The following is a 22,657-nucleotide window of genomic DNA, read 5'->3' as shown; positions in this document are numbered from 1 at the left end:
CTGTCTCCCCCTCCTCTCTCTGTCTCCCTCTCTTCCTTCCCTCCCTCTGTCTCTCTCCCTCTCTTCCCTCCCTCTCTCTGTCTCTGTTTTGTTTTCCTCTTTCTGTATCTCCCTCTGTTTCTGTCTTCCTCTCCTCCTTCCCTCCTTCTGTCTCTCTCCCTCTCCTCCTTCCCTCTCTCTGTCTCTCTCCCTCTCTTCCCTCCCTCTCTGTCTGTTCTGTTTTCCTCTCCCTCTTTCTGTCTCCCTCTCTTCCTTCTCTACGTCTCTCTCCCTCTCCTCTTTCTCTCCCTCTCTCTGTTCTATCTCCCTCTCCCTCTTTCTGTATCTCTCTGTTTCTCTCTCCCTTTCCTCCCTCCCTGTGTCTCTCTGTTCTGTCTCTCCCTCTCTGTCTGCATCTCTCCTCTTCCTATCTCTCCTTCTCTATTTCTCTCTCCCTCTCCTCCCTGTCTCTGTTTCTGTCTGTTGCTCTCCCTGTCTCCCTCTCCTCCCTCCCTTCCTCTCTGTCTCTCCCTTTCCTCCTTCCCTCTCTCTGTCTCTTTCTTGAAGTCATCTCTTTCAGACAGTAGAGAACCATAGGAGAATTTGCCTGTTATCATCTCATCCTTCCAGGTCAAAGGAAAAAGGAGTGAGTGAATGTCTCATGACTTTTAAAAATCAGCAAACTTATCGTCCTTTTAGGTAAGAACACTGGTGAGTCTGCTTGCGTGTGTGTGTGTGTGTGTGTGTGTGTGTGTATGTGTGCCTGTCAATTCAGAAACTTTCCTGACAGGGGCTTTGGGAAGGGTGAAGTCCATTCCTCTATGACAAAAGCCGCTGGAAATCCTTGGACTGAGCTAGACAGCAGGGTCCAGCGAGCTCAGGAACCTCCTTCGTGATGTCATCCATCAATGCTAGCTGGGCTAGCCTCAGAGACCTCCAGGAACAAATGGGAGATGTGCTGGGAAACAAATGCCCTGAACCAAACTGGAGAGGGTGAGCCACACTGGGGGCGGATGAGCCACACTGGTGGGGGGTTTGAGCCACACTGGGAGGCCTCTGGGGGGGACCCTACTCCCAGAATTCTTAGATTCTCTCCATTGTTTCAAACAACACAGTGTTTGTTTAGACTTCCTTCCTCAGACTGGGGTGCAATTGTCTTTCTCTCGCTTTTTTTCCCACAGCTGCTCTGCTCTGTCTCAACAGCAGCTGGACTGCTGTGGCAAGTTTGGGAGTTTCATGAGCAGATCTGGTTTTTACATCATTCCTGAATCCTTCAAGACAAAAGGTACTTCCCAGCAACATCATATATTGTGGTGAGTAATAAATCAATAATGCTACAGGTTGGAAATCTTCCTGGGTCCATCATTTTCTAGCTATGTGACCTTGGGCAAGTCATTTCCACTCTAGGAGGTTGAGGCATCATTTGTCTAAAGTAGGTATACACACGTGTGTGTATGTATATATACACACATGTGTATATATGTGTATGTATATGTATGTATATGTACATATATTTTGGACCAATGGTGTTGGGAACTCCTGATGTGAGAAGTCCCTCCACTAATGCAGATAGCACCCACCCTAAGGTTTAGGGTGTTAGACCTGGGATATTGAGAAGCCAAGTGACTTGGCCAGGAAGGAGTCAGAGACACACCGATGTTATCAGGAATTGTTTCATTTTTATCTGTTTCCTCATCACTTAGCACACAGTAGGTGGTTTTAAAAATGCTTGCTTACTTAGTGATGGATAGATTGACCTAATGAGATAAAAAGAATCTTACTTTTACACAGCTTTGTAAAGACTACGAAACACTTTCCCTTTTACAACCCTAAGAGATAAAAAGAGATTTGTTTTTTTTTGGGGGGGGGAAGCTTCCTCTACCAAAGCCAGTGGTCATCTGTTCTGAAATTTCTAGTCTTAAGATATGCCTGGGGCATTAATAGGTTAAGTGATTTGTCCAGGGTCACACAGCCAGCATGTGTCAAAGGCAGAACTGGAACTCAGATCTTCCTGATTTTAAGGCTGGCTCACTGCCCACTATGACCATGCTACCAAATATCATTAGCTTAATTTTATAGATAAGGAAACTGAGGCACAAAGAGAGAAGCAGTGCTGGAACTCAAACTCATGTCCTCTGAGTTCCCTCTCACCTCAGATTTCTCCTAGTACTTACCTAAATCTCTTCTTCAACTTTATCACACCTGGCACCACACTTAACTGGGGACCTGGTGGTAAGATTATTATGTCTCCAACACTTAGCATAACTCCTGATACACAGTAGGTGCTTTCTAAATGCTACTTGGATGGAACCAGTTACATTTGCAAAGCTTATCTTGTATAAAAGCAGAGGAAAAAGTACTATCCTGCTCAAAGGCCACCAGGACTGAGCCAATTCTGATTATTCCCGAGAGGACCAGAAAGTAATTGATGGCAAAGGACCTGTGACTTGGGTGGGGGTGGGGAACCCCAACAGGGTGCAAGGCTCATTGAAATGAAAGGGTTTTCAGGCAGAGTGGCTTGGGGAATCAGCTGACTGCTTAGGGCTCCTCCATACATTTGGTGGTTTCTCAACCAAATATGAATGATTCCCAGCAAATCCAGGAGGGTAGGTTTGAGATCATGAAGGAATTGCTTCGAAAAGAGGAATTTTTGAAGTCACAAGACCTGTTCTTTACACAGAAGCTGTATCACCTTGGGTGAGTCACTCCCCTTCCCTCCCCTCCATCTTAGTTTCTTACTCTGTGACATAAAAGGATCAGACTATATGGTCACTTTTAATCCTAGCTCCATGATCTTATGACTTTGGGCATGTCATTTACCTCCTCTGGGCCTCAGTTTCTCCATCTGTAAAATGAAAAGGGTTGGATTTGATGACCTTTAAGATCAATTTGAGCTTTGATATTCTCTGATTCTAGGAGTCAATACTTCCAAAGTAATGCTGGCTTGCAATTCTTGAGCCCCAAGGCATTGTCTTGTGGGAAATCCATTTGATTTTGAGTCAGAAAGGTCTCAGACCAGGATATTACTTACTAGCTGTGTGACCTCGAGTGAGTCACTCAATAAGAAAATCCCCCAACCGCACAATCCTAGGATTCAAAAGCTGGAAGGGAACTAGTCCAATCCATCCATGAAAGGAAATCCTACGACAACATACCCGAAAAGTGGTTCTCCAGCCTAGGCCTGAAGATTTCCAGCGAGGGTGAAGCCGCCACCTCTCGAGGCAGGCGATTCCATCTGGGGCCAGCTCAGATTTTCCAGCTGTTCTTTCCCGACCTCGGCACCTTCCACCCCTTGCTCCTAGTTCCGCCCTCTGGGGCCACCAGAACCAGGCTAATCCCTCCTTCACATGACAGCCCTTCAAATGCTTGAACACAGCTATCATGTTGCCCCTGAATCTTTCTTTCCCCAGGCTAAATATACCCAGTTACTTCAACCAACCTCATATGTCATAGACCAAGGAAGGCCCTTAACCATGCTGGTTGTCTTTCCCTGGATACACTCCAGCTGATCGACGTCCTTTTTAACCTGTGGTTTCGGGAACTGAACTCAATCCTCTAGATAAGGTCTGAGAAAGCAGAGGACTGTGGGATCATCACCGCCTTAATCCCGGAAGCTTTGCCTTCTCTTCAAACAGCCTAAGATTGCTTTTGTCTTCTTGAATGCTATATCAACTACTGATCCACATTGGGCTTGCAGTACACTTAAACCTCCAGATCCTTTTCAGACGAATTGCTGTCTGTTCACACTGCCGCCATCTCATACATACAAAGCTGATTTTGGGGTAGACTTTACACTTTTCCCTACTGAACGCCATCTTAATAAGTCTGGGCTATCCTTTTGGATCCTGGCTGTGCTCCAGTGTGATCACTGCCCCACCCCTTGCCACCATAAGAACCACAATAAAGCTGAACACAGGGCTTTTTAAACTTACAAAGTATTCCACATCCATTATCCTATTGGACAACAGCCCCATGAAAGAAGAGCCAGAGGTATTATTATCTCCATTTTTCAGATGAGGAAATTGAGGACTGGAGGCGGACACAGTTTCCAGGCAATGGCTCTAACCCAGGTCTTCTCGACTCAACCCCAGCATTCTATGCCCTTATTACTCTACCCTGCCTTTGCAGAATCACCCAATTTGTAAAAGTTGCAAGGGACCTTCAGGGCCATCTGGCCCTCTCCAATGTATCCAGCAAGAGGTTAGTTAGCCTCTGTTTGGGGCAGCTAGATGGTGCAGTGGATAGAGCACCAGTGCAGGAGTCCGGAGGACCTGAGTTCAAATCTCACCTCAGACACTTGACACTCACTAGTTGTGTGACCTTGGGCAAGTCACTTAACCCCAATTGCCTCATCCAGGGTCATCTCCAGTCATCCTGATGAATATCTGGTCACTGGATTCAGATGGCTCTGGAGGAGAAGTGAGGCTGGTGACCCTGCACAGCCCTACCTCACTCAAAACAAAGTCAAGTGCAAGTCATGTCATCATTTCTCTGATGGCATGGTCTTCTTCGGCAACGAAGGATGAACACATGCACAGTTAGCTTCTGTTTGGAGACCTCCAGGGAGGCAGCCCCCTCAACTTTGGGATAATTCACATTGTCAGGAAGTTTTTTCAGACTTCAAACCTCAATTTGCTTTTTTGCCTCTTCCATCCACAGCTCCTGGTTCTGCCCTATAGGGTCAACAAGTCAAATACCTCCCCCACAGGACAGTCTTTCAAATTCTTTCTTTTCCTTTTTTATTTAACTCTCTCTTCATTTTCAGCTTAGTCTTTCGAATTCTTGAAGACTCGTATTGTATGCTTTGCTCTGCCTTCTCCTTCCTCCAGTCTTTTCTTCAGGCCAAACATCCTCAGTTCCTTCAGCTGGTCCAGATGTGGCCTGAACTTGAGGCTTGTCCCTGTCCTAGTGCTTAATGAATGTCTAATGATTGACCCTGCCTGCTCTCCTCTGGATGTTTTCTAGCTTTTCAATGTCTCTGTACCTCAGTTTCTTAAACTGTAAAATGAAAGTGGAGAGGTAATTTGGTATAGTGGATAAAGAACTGGTCTCCAGGTCAGAAGGTCCTGGGTCCAAGTCCTAACTGTAACTCACTGTCTATGTGACTCTGGGCAAGTCACTTGCCTCCTCAGTGCCTCTAGGCTACTCCTTAAACCCAGAAGCTATAGAACAAGGGCTGATCTGCTTTGGGAGAGGGTGCTTTCTCACCCAGGGTTCTCTAATAGCAACGAAACCACAGGTCCGCTTAAAAAAAAAGGGAGGGTGTAATAATCTTTGTAATTATTTGTCATCCATAAGGATATCCTAAGGGGGCAATGATATGACTTAGAAAGTGCTATGCAAATATATCCCAAAATTATTAAATTAGGGATACCTGACTTCCTGGGCCCTGAGGGTGGAGAGATTGGGGGTGGGGATGGGGGGAGGAGATGAGGGGTAAGGAGATTGGGGGAGTGGGAGTGGGGATGTGGGAGATGAGGAGTTTAGGAGGATGAGAAGATTGGAAGGTGGGAGTGGGGATGTGGGGGAATGAGGAGATGGTAGATAGGGTGGAGAGGGGTTCAGGCATGGCCAGCAGGAAGGACGTGGGGAGTTCCACTGAACAATCCCATTGAATTTAGCCTCAGCTGTGCTCCAAAAAAAGTTGTGGGATTTAAGCAGGTCACTTTTCTGCTCTGGGTTTCACTTTTTCATCAGAAGAACTTAGGGCTGGGATGAGATTTGGGCATTCTTTGTTCTAAGATCTTGTCCATCTCTGATACTTCCTGTCCTATGGCCCCTCCCAGCTCTGACATGCCCTGTTCTAAGGGCCCTTCCCAGCTCTGACATCCTCTGTTCTGAGGGCCCTTCCCAGCTCTGACATGCCCTGTTCTGAGGGCCCTTCTCAGCTCTGACATCCCCTGTTCTGAGGGCCCCTCCCAGCTCTGACATTCCCTGTCCTGAGGGCCCTTCCCAGCTCTGACATCCCCTGTCCTGAGGGCCCTTCCCAGCTCTGACATACCCTGTTCTGAGGGCCCTTCTCAGCTCTGACATCCCCTGTCCTGAGGGCCCTTCCCAGCTCTGACATACCCTGTTCTGAGGGCCCTTCTCAGCTCTGACATCCCCTGTCCTGAGGGCCCTTCCCAGCTCTGACATACCCTGTTCTGAGGGCCCTTCTCAGCTCTGACATCCCCTGTTCTGAGGGCCCCTCCCAGCTCTGACATTCCCTGTCCTGAGGGCCCTTCCCAGCTCTGACATGCCCTGTTCTGAGGGCCCTTCTCAGCTCTGACATCCCCTGTTCTGAGGGCTCTTCTCAGCTCTGACATCCCCTGTCCTGAGGGCCCTTCCCAGCTCTGACATACCCTGTTCTGAGGGCCCTTCTCAGCTCTGACATCCCCTGTTCTGAGGGCCCTCCCAGCTCTGAAACTGCCACATTATCAATTACAAGCCCCACCCCCACCCCCAGTAGGACATCCTCTCTTCTCAGGGTCCCCCGATTGGATGGTTTACAATTACTTCCACCTCTGTGCTGTCATTCTCTGTTTACTCTTCCTAGCAGGCTCCTTGGGCCCCATATGCTCGCAGCCTGTGACACATTCATTCCCTAAGCCACTGCATCAATTCAAGTTGATTCGAATGATCAGAGTTGCCGGAGCCTGGCTGCATTTGTGGCTTCTGGCCAACCAGTGAGCTGGGTTAAAGCAGTTTCTGGTGAGTCACCCCAGGGCCCAGGGGCCGAGGCTGCCTTCAGACATTTGCCTGGAGCTCCTGGCTGGCAACTTGTTTGGAGAAGCCGATTTTGCACAATAGTCATTACTAAGAGGAAAAACAATGTCTTTAGTGCACTGATGCCCAACATTTTATGTAATTGCTTTTATACCACGGAGTCTTTTGATAGTTCTACAACTTGAGGCCCTGGGTATGACATTTCTTTATTCTTGCAAACTCTGGTGAGGTGAAAAAATAATGAATCAGTTCTTTTCCTGGAAAGGCATTTATGCTAAATAAGTAACTAGACTACCTGAGAACAAAGATATCCATAATGTATTCAACAAGTAATTAATTTCACTTTCAATAACTAAAGGTAACTTTTCAATCTGTCTGTTTTACTAGCTTTGGAATACTTACAAACAACTTGAAGAGGTAAATTGTCTTTGAGCTGTCTACAATTTCTTGCTCATACCTCTGTATCATCTAGCAACAACTCCTACTGACATAGTGTTCCTTAATATACTATGCTTATATCACCTGATTTAATTTTTGCAATAGAGAATACTCATATTTTTATGCCCATTTTACAGATGAAAAAACTGAGACCCAGAGTGGGGAAGTGACTTTCTGAGAACCACAAAGTATCAGAGCCTGGATTTGAATCAACATATCAAACAAGATTCTTAGGTTTTAAATCTGGAAAGCATTTTACTCTTTTAAAAAACCTTATCACTTATTTTAAAAATTCTTTTTAAAAAAAATGTTGCATTCTGAATTCTCTCCCTCCATCCTGTCCCTCTCCCACCCATGGAGAAGGAAAGAAATGTGCTATCACTTACACATGTGAAATCATGCAAAAATATTTCTTTTCTTTTCTCTATTTTTAAAAATATTTATTTATTTTTAACATTCATTTTAAAAAATTGTGAAAAGAATTTTAGAGAATGTCTAATCCAATCCTCTAATTTTATAGAGGGAGAAACTAAGAGTGTCTTTCTCAAAGTCACACAGGTATAGTAGTAGTAGAACTGGGAAACTAGGTGGCGATGCAGTGGATAGAGTGCTGGGCCTGGAAGCAGAAACGCTCCTCTTCCTGAGTTCCAATCTGGCCTTAGATATTTACTAGCTGGGTAACCCTAGGCAAGTCGCTGAACCCTGGTGGCCTCAGTTTCCTCATCTGGAAAACAGGCTGGAGAAGAAAATGGCAAATCGGTACAGCATCTTTGCAAGAAAACCCCAAATGGGGTCATGAAGAGTATGATAGAATTGAAAAGCAATTCAACTCAAAAGAATTGGGATTCCAAGGAAGGTCTCCTGACTCCAAATACAACCAGTGGAGACATTAGCAAGTTAGATCCACAGCTATTCAAATTCTAAAATGAAACACCATCTTTGTTTAATTTACTACCACTACTTTTTTTGGGTGACAAATCCAGTGTTTCTCTAGAAAGTGAGTACGTCAAGGGCTCAGACTGTTTCATTTGAATTTTGCATTCCCAGGGATAGAGAGCAAACCTCAGCCTCAGAGGCAGGGAGCCCTGCTTACCTTTGACACATCTTGTGGCACCTTGGACAGGGCACCTGAACCTCTTAATGCTCCAAGTATCTCTAAGAAGGCTCCCACTTGCATTGGTGGGAGAAGTCCCCTCATGTGGGAATTTTCTATACCAAAAAAATCCCAAGGCCACTCCCCATTCCCCCAGCACCTAGCACAGGGCCTGGGATACAGCAAGAACTTAATAAATGCTCGCTGATGGAGTCTTCTTCTCAAAAATTGATCATGGTGAAAGTTTTCTTTTTCTGGACATTGGGTTTACCTTCTATGTCTAGGAGATTACAAGGGATCTTCTTTTACAAGGTAACCCAAACCAAGAGAGTAACAGGCTCTCATTGGCTGCTCAACTTTGTTGCATAACTTAAGGTAGAAGAACCCCCAGCTACTCAGAATCCTTCCATCCCTCCAGCATTTCAGTTTGAGGAGAAAGGCAAATGCCAAGAAAACAAGCCCTCCCACTTCCTGGCTTCTCTCTGCCTTCTTGGCTCTGCCCCAAGCTCTCCCACTTCCTTCTCATACTGCCACCCTGTCAGCTCCAGCTCAACTCTTCTAACCTGTGCTGCTGGACTAGCCTCCTACCTGGTCTCCCTGCCTAGTCTTTCCCCTTCAATGCATCCTGTACCCTGCTGCCAGATTAGCCTTCCTTAAGAACAGTTTAGATGCCATCATTGCTCTGCTCAACAACCTTTCAAAGACTCCCTGGGACCTACAAGAGAAAGACCAACTTTGGCAGCCTGACTTTCAGAAAAGCATCAGCTTTAGGACTCAAAGCTCACTTAGAGATCAAGGCCAAGTCCATCATTTTACAAACAAGCTCTTTTCCCTTCATCAGGCTCCTCATCATCCTCCATTCTGCATTCTCATCCACCTTTCCCCACCAACTGGACTGCCTTCCTCATACCTCTATGTCAGAGTGACAACTGTGACATAGTGACATATGGACCTCATCCCATGTGGACTTTTGCCTTTCTCTAATTTACTTCTTCTGCTCATCACCTGTACTATGGAGTTTACCTGGCCATGGAAAGATCGATCAAGGTGCTTTAAGTGAGAAGCAAAGAGCTTATTTTTTTCTTTAATCAGGCAGAAGGGTGGTGGTGGTAGGATTGAATTATCTCTCAAAACTCAAGGCAGGGAAAACCCTGATAGAAAACTCTGCAGTGATTGGTTGGCTGTTGTCCCTAGAATAATGTTCAGACTTCTCAGACAGTTATTCAAGGTTCTCCATAATCTTCCTAGGCAAAGGGCCCCCCCATCCGTAGGAGGTACTTAATTGATTTGCTGATTTCCTAATTCACTACTCTGAGTCACTCCTCTACTCAAAAACCTTCTGTGGCCCCCTCTAGTCTCAAACTCCCATTCTGGTAAATTTTAAAATCAAGGCCCTTCACAATCTGGTTCCAACCTAACTGTTTAACATGATCTCACACTTGACTCAGCTCTTCTCAGCAATATAAGGATCCAAGACCAGGGGTGGAGAACCTGAGTCCTCCAAACCACATGTGGCCCTCTAGGTTCTCAAGTGTGACCCTTTGACTGAATCCAAACTTCACAGAATAAATCCCCTTAATAAAAGGATTTGGTCTGTAAAACTTGGACTCAGTCAAAAAGCTGTACCCAAGGACCTAGAAGGTCACATATGGCTTCGAGGCCACAGGTTCCCCATCTCTGTCCAAGACAAGTCCAAAAAACTCAAGATGGAAAATGCTATCCACCTCCAGAGAAAGAACTACAGAATCTGAATGCGGATCAAAACATACTATTTCCACTTTTTTTTTTGTGGTTTTTCCCTTTTGTTCTGTTTCTTCTTTCACAACATGACTAATGTGGAAATATGTTTACATGTATAACCTCTATCAGATTGTTTGCCGTCTTGGGGAGAAGGGAAGGGAAGGAGAGAGGGAGAAAAATTTGGAACTCAAGACCTTATAAAAAACGAATGTTGAAAAATAGCTTTACGTGGAATTGGAAAAAATAAAATACCATTTACAAAAAGAAAAGAAAAATCATTATTTCACACTTTCCCCTCTTACGCACTGACCTTTTTCTTCAGACTTGACTGTTATTGTCAACTGTTCATTTTTGCCCTCCCCTGCCCTGAACCCTCTCCCTCCATGGACTGCCCTTCCCACCCTTTAAAGTCCAACTTCAGTGTCAGCTCGTCCCCTCTGGAGCAGACAGCCCCCCCCCCCCCCCCCTCGTCTGCCACTCCACTGCATTTACGCAACAGGCATCTGGCCAACCTACCTTGTATTAGAGCTATCTGTGTGCTCCCTTTAGCCCTCTCTTCTAGATTGTAGCTTTGACGACAAGAATTGTGTGACTCATCTTGGCATCTCCTGTAGTCCTCAGCATTGGGCCTTGCTTCTATTGAGCATATGGTGCTCAATAGCTATTTTTTAAGTGAATGGACAAAGTTCAGAGCAATGATTTTGAGGCACTGTCAAAGCATCAGATCACACGATTTAGAATTGGCAGGGCTCTTCATAATTATCTAGTCCAACCTCTTTCTCTTGCAGATGAAGAGACTCAGGGGAAAGTGAATTATCTATGGTTACACAGGCAGTAAGCAGCAAAGCCAGAATCAGAATCCAGGTCTTTTGACTCTTCTCACTATACTAAACCTGCCTTAGGTTTGCTATACTATACTTACTAAGGCAGGGAAATACACGGATACACTTTAGAAATACTTTTTGAAATCAAGTTTTTCTGGCTAATCTTCACTGGCCAGAAAATGAATTTATTCAAGATGACCAGCACTGAGACCAGCAAATCATTAACCACATTATCATGAGATCTGTGAGCCTCAAAAACATGCCAATACATACTACCAAGTGGAGAAAGGGCTACAGCCTACAACATTTGTCAGAGCAAGAAAGTCACATTAGGAAGAAGTGTGGTGTCTTTCATGTAAAGTTGGACACGAAATTGTGGTGGAAAAAAATCTCATTTTTCTTTTGCCTCATTTCTTGTAGGCTGGAGCTAATATGCACGGAAGGATTCTGTCGGCTTCTTTCTTCCAGTTCAATGGTTGCTCAGCTATAGATTATAACCAGTGAATCATCTCTAAAACAGAATTTGTGAAAGTCTTGTTTTTCAACGCAAGACATCTTTGATAACTAATAATTTAGATGGTGGTGAATTTTGCCTATTTAACATCTTCAGTTGGGTAGATCTGAATTTGATTTGGTTGAGAGCAGTGAGGGCTTCAGTTCCCTTAACATTAAGGACAAAGAATGTCAGGCAGTGGCAGGAGCACATCGAAGCAGTCACGTCAACCGAGCCAGGGCGTTTTATGTGTGGGGAGAGTTAGCAGTGCTAGCAATAATAATAATTCAGAAAGGAAGTACAGAATGATAACAGAAATGCACATAGTGGTTTGGGGTGACAAAGTGCTATCAGCACATTGTTCCATGTGGAGAATAACAGCAAGACTGATGTTGCCCAGTAGCATAAAGGGGCCTCTGGAGAATGATGCCAATGGGGCTGGAACTCTGGGAAGCTCCTACTAAGTTCAAGGACCAGGCTAGTTAATTCAGTGTCTCTGATGCTTACTACTTGTGGGGCTCTGAACAAGTCACTTGTCTTTGCTGAGCCTCAGTTTCCCCCTCTGTAAAACAAAGCTCTGGGATCCTATGTGTGACCTTAGGCAAGTCCCTTCCCTTCTCAGGGCATCAGTTTCCTCCTCTGTAGAAGAGGGGGTTGAAGTTGATGGCCTTTGAGGGACCTCCCAGTTCTAAACAATGGATACTGATTCAGTGCCTTCCATGTGGGAGACTTTATTCAGAGAGGCTCATTACCAGAAGGCTGACCAGAGGTGTGGGATGGTTTGGGCTATAGTAGCTCATAGAACTATTTACTATAGTATAAGAGGGTTGGGGGTCTGCCTCAGGGAAAGAAATCCACCCAAGAGAAATAAAGAACTCACATTTCCATGATACTTCACAGAATCCCAGAATCTCTGAGCTGAAAGAAACCTCAGAGGCCATGTAGTCTACCACTCGCCTGACCATGTATCCCCTTTCTGACGACACCAGCAAGTGGTCATCCGGTGTCTGTGTGAAGATCACCAGGGAGGGGAAATGTGGTGCCCAGAAGTGAATGTGATACTTCCAATGTGGTTCTGACCAAGGAGAAGCCTAAAAGCTCCCTCAACCTTCCTGGACACTGCCACTCTCCCCACCCATATTGTCCTATGGCCTCATGAGCTTTCCACTCATCACTAAAACCCCAGATCTTCTTCAGATGAGCTAGTGTCATGTCCCTTCCATTTGCTACTTGTGAAGTTGATTTCTTTCCTAAGACTAGCGTAGTGGAGAGAATCACCTCCCTTCTCAGAGCCAGGAAGCCTTGAGTTCCCATTCCACTTCTTATACACTAATTAACTATATGACCATGAACAAGTTGTTGAAGTTCCTATGAGCCTCAGGCTACTTTCTAAGACTTTAAGTTATAGATGAGTTGAGAGCTGTGTTGGTGGGGTAAGTTCCCACTCCACCAAAACCATACACCCTTGATGGAGTGATGGAAATGTCATCTTTTAACATCATTGGTTTGATTGTTGTTAGGTTGTGGTTGTTGTGTTGTGTTTTTTGACTCTTTACCCTTAGCCATTGTGCCAGCACAAATTAAAAGAAAAAGAAAATCATGCCATTGCTAAAAATATTACAGAGCATTGGACTAAGCATAGATCTCTAAGGCACTCCACCGGGGAGCTTCTTCCAAATTGGCATTGAACAAACCATTAAGGACCTTTGTGTCCAGTCATTCGACCAGTTCTGACCTGGACTAACTGTACTGTCATCTAGTTTCCATCTTTTCTGTAAATCAGGTGATTTTGTCAAGTATCTGGCTAAAATCTAGGTAAACTAGATCCATACCTGTCTGCTCATGTATCAGTCTACTGTCCAAAGAAAGGAATGTGGTTAGCATGGCAGGATATTTTCTGGATGAAGCTGAAATGTGACTTTCCTCTTCTAGATGGGCACTAGCTGATTATGTCCTTAATATTCTACATTTTGGTCCGGAGTACAAGGTAAGCTCATTGGCCTCCTCGAGGGGGAGAATTTTGACATTTTCCCATTTCCAATCTTATAGTATCTCTCCAGTTCTCCCCACTCTTTCAAGGCTCACTGAAAGGGACTCAGCAAGCACTTTTACCAGGATGTTATCAGTTTTGCAATAGTGGGGAACATAGTTGGGGTAAGTGTTATCCCATCATACAGAGGAGGAAACTGGGAAGCAGAGAAGGAAATGACTTTCCCAGACCCATGCATCCAGGATGTGGCAAAGCTGGGACTCAATGGACCAGCGCTCTTTCTACAATCCTCTAGGAATCTCCAATTCCTCCTCCCTCTATGGCCGATCAGTTGCCCAAGTCCTATGGATTCTACCTCTACAGCCTTGCATTTCCCTCATCTGCTGTTCCTACCATCACCAGCCTCTATTTGTTAATGGCAGCCCTATTCCCCCCATCACTTTTGTGACATTGGCATCACTTTTGAATGATGAAAGAATCATGCAATCATAGATTTAAAGCCTGAATTTTGCAGAGGAGGAAACTGAGGCCCAAGGAAGTGACAGGATGACCCCACAGTGCCTGCCTACTCATAGGGTGATAGAATTTCCGAATTGGAAGGGATCATAGAACATGTTGAGTCCAATCCTTTCATTTTACACATAGGGAAATTCACAAATCCCCTGTGAAGTAGGTCAGACAAATATAAGCTCCATTGTCGAAAATAGGAAACTGAGACCAGGAGAAGGTGGGGACTTGGCCAAGATCACCTAGTGAGGCTGCAGCTGAGCTGGGATGGGAACAAAGGTCTTCTGACTTAATAAGGGTGGTGCTTTTCCACTCTACCAACATTGCTTGTGCACATTCCCATCCCCACCCTTGCCCTTACTGACCTGATCCATGAATCCTTTCATCTTTTCCCTCACAATGACCCTTTCTTGCTATCCGAGTTCCCAAAGCACCAGGGCGAGTGGGGACATCACAGCAGTGGGGAGCAGCTATCGGGGGAGAAAGGCTTGGGGGACTGCTCCTCTGCTCTGCTTTCCACTCGGTTACACCAGGGTACCAACATAGTCAAGTAGCCTAGAGGCCTCTTTTCTCCCCGGGTCAGGCCAAAGCAGCTGTGTCAACAGAATTGTGAAGGAAGAGAGTGACTGCAGCCAAATCAGCTCACTGCATTTTCTCTTACCTCATTTGCTATAAAATGAAGGGGGTAAAACAAAGTGTACAACGAACTTGAAAACACAGGAAATAAGAAATACCTCCTATGCAATCAGCTCACCTCTTTTCTTACTTATAGATTTGACATCCTGATAGCATGAGCTCCCATTGCTCTGTTTCCAAAGCCTGTTTCTCACAACAATCCTGGGAGATGATGTGCACAAGGATTATTAGCCCCATAGGGAAACTGAGGTTCAGAGAGGGGAAGCAACTTGACCAGGTTCAAAAGGCCAAGAAATGGAAGATGTGCCATTAGAGGTAGACAGTCCATGGAAGATCATGGAACATGAGTAGTTAGTAAATGGCAACCAGGTCTTTGGCCTTTGAGATTAGGGCCCTTCTACTCTATTGTGGTACCTTTTGCCACTGCTCTAGGGTGGATTTGCATCACCTCTTACCAGCACTACTGGGACAGCCTCTTAACTGGTCTTCTTGCCTCTAGGCTATCCTCCTGTCAATGTGTCCTGTACATGCTGCCAGATCAGGTTCCCTATGCTACCCAGCTCTGATCATGTCCCTCTCCTGCTCACAATCCTTCAATGGACCCCTACTGCCTCTAGGCAGTTAAGGTCCTTTTCTACCTTGCCCCTGTTTTTCTTCCTTTCCCTATCACACATTCTCCATCTCTTTTGCCTTCATTCACTTTCACAGTTTCAACGATCACCTACTTGGAGACCAATTCTCTGGGAAGGAGTCCCTAGCCAGGGCCTGGAAGGGGGCCTCCTGCAGATCCTAATGGCCTGCTGGGTACTTTAAGGCATGCTAAGTATGCCCTAAGATGAACTCATCATCTCCCTTCCCAAACGTGTTCTTCCTGACTTCCCCATTTATGGCCTTCAGGTTGCCCAGGCTCCACACCATAAAGTCATCTCAATCAAACCAATCAAATTCTATCAAATGCTCAAGATCCATCATTTCTATCTCTACAACCTCCTAGTTCTGTCATCACTGTACCCATCCCATGTCTGCTGACAGCAACCCCACTCTCCAACTCACCTGGGCTTCCAATGTTGGCATCACTTCAGAATTACAGAAGGAAGGGACCTCAGAAGCCATCTGGTCCAATCCCTTCATTTTACAGAGGAAGGAACTGAGGCCCAAGAAGGGATGTGACTTGCCCACAGTAACACATAGGATCCTAGATGTCAAGTTGGAAGGGACCATAGAGGTTATCTGGTCCATCCCCTCATTTTACAGAGTAAGAAACTGAGGCCCAGGGAAGAAATGACTTGCCCATGGTCACTGGAGTAATAAATGACAGAGCTGGGATTCAAACTCAGGTCATTTGGCTCCAAACCCGACACTCTTTCAGCTGCATGCCATCCTCCTTCACCCATGTCCTATCATGACCAATATATCTGTTACTGAATCAGATCCCTTCTAGTTCTTCAGCTTATCTCACTTCTGTCCTCTCCTTTCTGCTCCCATCGCTTGTGCAGTTCCTCATATACCTTTCTCCTGAACTGTTGCTACAGCTCCTATCTGACCTCATACCTGTTCTCTCTGGGTCCAATTATTTCTGTATGTGCTATTAAATTGATTTTCATGAAGCACAGTTCTAACCATGGCAAACCTTCAGTGGTTCCTCACTGCTTCTGGGATAAAGTTCCAATACTTTTGCTTGGCATTCAAAGCTCTCCACAATATGGTCCTAGCTTTCCAGTCTCATCTCCCAGAATTTGTCCATACAAGCCAAAATAGACTAACATAGAAGGTGCACAAGGAATACCTGCTTATTGATTGAGAGAGAAGACTTGGAGCCCTGGTCATTATATCATAATTTCAGAGCTGGAAGGAACTTCAGAGACCACTTAATCCAACTAGTAGGCAATCACACAGAAGAATATGAGAACTGACGTGATCTTGGACATGGCCCTTTCTTGCTCCCAGTCTCAGTTTCCTCCTCTGCAAAATGAGGGAGTGGAACCAGATGACCTTTGAGGATTACTCTCCTTCTAGAGCTAGGATCTAATCTGTGCCCTTAGGCAAGTCATTTTGATTTTCTGGGCCTTAGTTTCCTCTTCTGACTCTTGAGTCAGGATGAAATGAAGCCCATGAGTCTCCTCTCTAAACCAGCTAGGCTTATTTCCCAGAGAATGGGAACATAATTTAACAAAATAAAAATCCTACTGTTCTATCTTGAAAAAGAGGGGGCTGCATTCTGATTTAGGAGGCCCTTCCTAGTGCCGACATTGGCTGTATTGAAGTTTATCTGGCTGTGATGCTTGCTTGGATGTCATGATTCAAATGCCTTCATTAGGACCAGATTAAAGCTTTGTTAAGGTGACTAGACATTGACTCTAAAAAGCTTAGCCTCTTTCACAGCTCATTCATCTAAGAACACTGTGGAACTGGGGCTGCTTTCCATCTAACTCCTGCATTTCCCAGAAGCTACTGGTTTTCTCCTACTATTATCACGAAGCATTTCCAGCACTACAGTCTCCACTAATATTGCATTCTGTTTTGTTGCTATGACACCTTGGGACAGCAACCAGCCACTTTACTGAGAGAGGGAGATAACCCCAAGATAAATCCTCTACCTTTTCCATCTTGTGAGAGAGGATGGGAGGAGACAGGGAGGGAGGGGAGAAACAGCTGTAAGAAGAGCCTGGAACAAATATGTAGCATGGGAGAATTTGTGGGTCCAATGAATAGATAATTAGCTGCTCACACACCTTCTTTCCTTCCCTCCATTAAATGCCAATCGATTATAGTTCAAAATACCAACAACACATTATGTTTAAATAGCTACTTATTCCCGATGAGCTTTATACATGTGACATTAATCCTTTCATCATCTCAAGGGGGTAAGAAGATGTATTTATATTCAATCTGCACATTTGCTTGCCTGTGGCTAACATAGAATACAAAGTGTCAGACTTTTGAGGGATCTAGAGCTAGGTGGGCCTTACAACATAGAATGTCAGAATTTGGAGGGATCTTAGAAGAGAGAATGGCAGAACTGGGAGGGACCTTAGAATAAGGAATGTTAGAGCTAAAAGGGGCTTTAGAATAGAGAATGACAGAGCTGGGAGATACCATAGAACCGAGACTGTCAGGGCTGGGAGGGACTCGAGAACAGAGAATGTCAGGGCTCCAATATTTGACATAAGAATACCAACTCAGCCAGGATGACTGCTTGATTCACCAAATTAAACAGGTCTTAAAATGAAAAGCATTACTTCTACGGTTACCAGGAAGGGACCCTCTCCCATGGTGGGCTCAAGGCCTCTGAAGACATACAGACAAGGTCCCTTTTTTGGGAACTGAATCCAAAAGGCTCTCATTCTTTTTGGTTCTTTGTCTCGTCTGGAGTGGCTCTGGGAAGTTTCTAAAATCAAGCTCAGTATAGCTCATGTCTAGGTCTCTCCAAATGCAGGTAAAAGACGTTCCCGGTTCCCAGACAAACACTCAAGGTTCCGAACCCACATCAAGTACAAGACAACATTTATTTCACTCCTCAGAAAATGAAGAAGATAGAAGGAGTATAAGCAGCATACAGAAAACAAGGAGCAAAAGAGCAGAGAGAGAAACACTCGGGCCACTCCAGAGTCCATCAGCTCCCCTCAGAAGTGAACTGAACCCGAGTTGCCATTAGGGCAACCCTTTGATGATCTGCTCCCTCTCTCCTACAGCAGCTGACAAAGTCTTCCCCTGCCTTCGAGACTTAATGTTCTGCCCTATGCTTTAGAGCCTTCCCAAGAGATAAACATAGTTTGGAAGCTCCATAATGAGCCATCCCTCTCCCACCAGACCTGCACTGTCCAAATAATTCACTGGCTTTTGTCTCCAAATAGGCCGCTGCCCTTTTCTCTTAGGAGCATGCTACATAAGGCAGTTCCCTTCTCTCTCTCAAATAGGGGTCCTCATCCTGGTAAGGGGTTCCACGAATAGATTTCAGGGTGTCTGGGAGCTTGGATGGGAGAAAAAATGATCTCTTTATTTTCTTTAACCTCTAACTGAAATTTAGCATTTCTTTCAATTATTTAAAAACCTAATTCTGAGAAGGGGTTCATAGGTTTCACCAGACTGCCAAAGGGGTCTGTGACATAGAAAGGTTAAGACCCTCAGCTCTAGAACATCTGACCCCCAAATTCCCAAACTTGGGGCTACCCATGATGCAGCTCCCAAAGATGATGATGCTCAAGAGACCTTCTTTCTCTAGCTAGAAGGCTAGAATCTGGAATTTTGTTGCCCAGGACATTCAAAACAATTGCTCCTCTACACAGAAGGGTGCAGTTCAGGACTATTGTCCATGAATTACCCTCTGGGTCTATGTACAAACACGTCTCCCTCTGCTTGTGTGTGTGTGTGTGTGTGTGTGTGTGTGTGCCTGCTTCAAGTTGCCATTAACTGCTCCTGGAAAGCATGTGGAATCTGTACATGGGGACAGGACCCTCATTTCTCCCAACCCTGAATCCAGACACCTTCTGCTATATGCTGGTGTGTCCTGTCCATGTTCAAGAGAAGCGTGAGAGGGAGACAGTCAGCAGCTGGTCTTCCAGCTCACTTTTATAGGTCATGGACTGGGGTGACTCCTTTGACAAGAATCCAAGCCCCTGGCTCTCAGCCAAACCTTAAGAGTTGCCTGTGTCCTACCAACAAGGAGCCAGGGAGCATGCTCTGTACCCCAGGGAAACTGCCCCTTAGTTACCACCAAATAAAGGATGATAGTCTGTGATCTGATGTGATTGACTCAAGATAGGGGTAAGAACTGACTTCTTCATGATCACTTCATTTCTTTAAAGAGCTCCCCATGACAAACTTCCCCTACCGATGTAGGTCAGCCCCTTCTCTGCAATTTAAAAACTTAGGGAGTAACCTACAGCACTGAGTGCTTCAGTGACCTGCCCAGGACTGGAACCCAGGCCTTCCTGGTTCTGAGGTCAGCTGTCCATCCATTAGGCCCCACTGTCTCTCTTGACTGGGGAATTCACTACATTGATCAGGGACTCCTCTGATCAAGTTCCTCTCCCCCCACTGGACAACTTGGTCTATGGAAAAATGCCAAGTGAGTGATTGAAAGAGGACCAGAAGAGAGCAGCAATCGCCTGGTGGCTTCACATCCACACTGGCTCCCAGCCTGCCTTTCTTGCACACTCCATCGATTCATGTGACATTTGGCCAACTTTATCGTTGTGTTCATTTCCAGGAAATATAGGCTGGAAAACAATGGCAGCTCATACAGCAACATCACTGCAGAGGTCAGAGAGGAAGAGAAGTGCTATGAAACCTACCCAACTAACTCAAGGTCTGCTTGACACACGGTGGCTTCAGTTCAAAAGTGGGAAAGAGTGAGGTTGATGAGTATATCAGAGACCCTGAAAGTACAGTAGAGAGGGAGCATGTTGTGATAATCAAAGTAAGAGGTTTGAAGGTCCTGAATTAAAGTGGTGGCCATGTAAAAGGAAAGGGACAGATGGCAGAGATGTTTGGGAATTGAATCAACAAATCTAGGCAACTGCTTAGATGTGGGGGACTGAGCCCAAGGGGGAGAAGATGAGGATGACTCCACAATGCAAACCTGGATGACTAGGTAGACTGTTGTGCCTTGGATAGAAATGCAGGGAAGTTCATAAGAGATAGTCTAGAGGGAAAGATAAGGAGTTTAATTTTGACATGTTAAGTTCATATAGGAATCCAGCTCAAAATGTCCAACAGGTAGCTCGAGATGTGCAAGTGGAGCTCGAGAGAGGTTAGGGTTGGATAGATACATCTGGAAGTCAACTGCATTGAGATCAAAATTGAACCCATGAGAGCTGACAAGACAATCACATGAGAGAATGTAGAGAAAGAATGAAAAGGGGCCCCACAATCAAGCCTTGGGGAGTTTCTTCTGCAGAGAAGGTGTGACAGGCATGATAAGTCAACAAAAGAAAAGAGACTGAGAAGGAAGACAGATAGGAGGGAGACTGAGAGAGCAGTGTGAGGAAAGCTGAGAAAGAGACACACAGACAGACAGAGACAGAGAGACAGAGACAAAGAGACAGAGATTATACAGAAAAAGGATATAATAATGCCAAATGCTACAGAGAGGTCAAATAAGGAAAGCCTGCAGCCTTCTGATTGGGTAATTAGGAGATCATTGATAACACTGGAGAGAGCTTTTTCAGGTGAGTGAAGAGGTCTTGAGGGGTGAGTGGGAGGAGAGGAAGTGGAGGTGATGCATATAAACAACTTATTCTTGGTGTTAAACTGTGAAAGTGAGAGAGAACAATAGTTTAAAGGGATATACAGTCTAGTGGGTTTTTTATTTACAGGAGAACAGAGATGTGAGTTTATAAGCAGCAGAGAAAGAACCAATTGACTGAAGGTGTGTGTGTGTGTGTGTGTGTGTGTGTGTGTGTGTGTGTGTGTGTGTGTGTGTGTGTGTGTGTGTGAGAGAGAGAGAGAGAGAGAGAATGGTGCGTTAGGCAATGGATTGGAGAAGAGAGGATGAGCTTCGGGGTGAATGTGGATGGGTTGCTCCAGCATGCTTGGCATAATCTATGGTGGAATGATGGGAAAATATGGACAAGAGTCCTAGAGGATGAGTAGGCATGCACAGGTTGGAAGGAATAAGCCAATTGATGAGATCTCAGACTCACTGGAATTGCTAAGTCCATTCTGAAAGCATAATCGAGTCTGTGACAAATCTTACTTGATGAATAAATATGAAGTTGAAATCTATTTCTTTCCACAAAACCTATGGAAAGAGTGTCTTAGCTCACTTTCTTTTTTTAAAGCAATTTTTATTGCTATCTTTTCTTTTTACCTAACCTATAGCTCTCAATGTATCATTCTCCCCTTCCCAGAGAGCCATTCCTTATAACAGAATTAAAATGAAAGAGAAAAAAATTGTTCATCCAACACAACAACCCAAGTTCCACATTATATACAGTGTCCTGCTACCATAATCCCCCACCTTGCAAAGAAGGAAGGAAAGTGCACTCTCATATCTCTTCTCTGGGGCCAAGCTTGGTCATTCTAATCACTTATCATTCAGGTTTAGGGATTTTGGTTGTTATAGTCAAAGTATAGATTATTTTCCTTGTCATGCTGACTTTACTAGGTAAATTTACTAGGTTCATGTAAATCTTCCCATGCTTCTCTGAATGCACAATCTTTATCATTTCTTACCATGCAATAATATTGTCTTCACTCACTTTCAGGCATTTATCCATCCTTGACTAATATTTATTTATTCAGCTTCCCAAAAGCTTGCATTTGTTCCACCCAAGTCAGAAGAACTGGGTTCAAGTTCCAGCTCTGCCATTTAGTAAGTCAAGTCACTTCTTTAAATCTCAGTTTCCTTCTTTGGAAATGGAGCTAATATATTGCTAAACTCACATGGTTGCTGTCTTTTAATGTTTTTATCTTATTCTTACTTATGTTTTCACATCACATTCATCTCTGAATACATCCCTTCTCCACCCCTTACCCAGCAAACCATCCCTTGCAACAAAGATTCTTAGAAATAAGAGATTAAAAAAAACCAGTTCAGCAAAACTAAGAAATGCATTGTGTCTGTCCATAATATGCAACGTTTCACATCCATAGTCCTACACCTCTGCAATGAAGGGAGGGAGATATATTTTCCCCACTCTTCTCCAGGGCCAATTTTGTTGTTCATAAATATGTAGGGTTTAGTTTCATTTGTTTTTCCCATTTATGTTCTTGCAATCATTATATATGCAATTTTCCTGGTTCTGCTTTCATCACTCTGCACCTGTTTTTCCCATACATTTCCCATGTCTTCCCATACATTTTGAAATTCTTCATATTCATTATTTCTTACAATATAGTTATATTCCACCACATTCCTGTATCAAGGAAAATGGGGCCCAGAAAGGTTAAGAAAAGTGTCTGTTAGTAAGTTAGTGTTAGTAAAGGTCAAAGGTAGAATTCAAACCCAGGTTTTCCTGACTCCACACCCATTACAACATGATGCTTTTAATTTTCAGCTCTTTGCTACCACAAAATGCACTGCTATTTATATTTTGCCATATATGGAACATGCCTACCAGTAAGATCTCTGGGTCAAAGGGCATGGGCACTTTAGCCATAATTCCAAATTGCATTCTGGTATGTTTGGACCATTGCACAGTTCTAGCAACAGTTTATCAGTGTGCCTATTTTCTCACAGACCCTCCAACATTGACCATTTTCATCTTTCTATTTTTGCCAATTTTCTGGGTATGAGATAAAACCTCAGA

At 44.6% G+C, this 22,657-nt stretch overlaps 1 protein-coding gene and 1 long non-coding RNA gene across 2 annotated transcripts in view; one reads left to right on the top strand and one right to left on the bottom strand.

Moving 5' to 3' along the window:
- The window catches only part of ZC3H12B (zinc finger CCCH-type containing 12B), a 66,346-nt gene that overhangs the window by 30,581 nt on the left and 13,108 nt on the right, over positions 1 to 22,657 (bottom strand). The gene's annotated exons all lie outside the window — the stretch shown is intronic.
- On the top strand, positions 5 to 20,865 carry LOC140515898 (uncharacterized). Its single transcript, XR_011971182.1, has 5 exons — positions 5 to 678; positions 770 to 972; positions 1,161 to 1,292; positions 13,205 to 13,259; positions 17,842 to 20,865. It is a non-coding gene; the product is annotated as an uncharacterized lncRNA (long non-coding RNA).

This window comes from Notamacropus eugenii, chromosome X (genome assembly GCF_028372415.1).
Source record: "Notamacropus eugenii isolate mMacEug1 chromosome X, mMacEug1.pri_v2, whole genome shotgun sequence".
Lineage (NCBI taxonomy): Eukaryota > Metazoa > Chordata > Mammalia > Diprotodontia > Macropodidae > Notamacropus > Notamacropus eugenii.
Note: the sequence above shows the minus strand (reverse complement) of the source record. Positions and strands in the feature narration are given on the sequence as shown.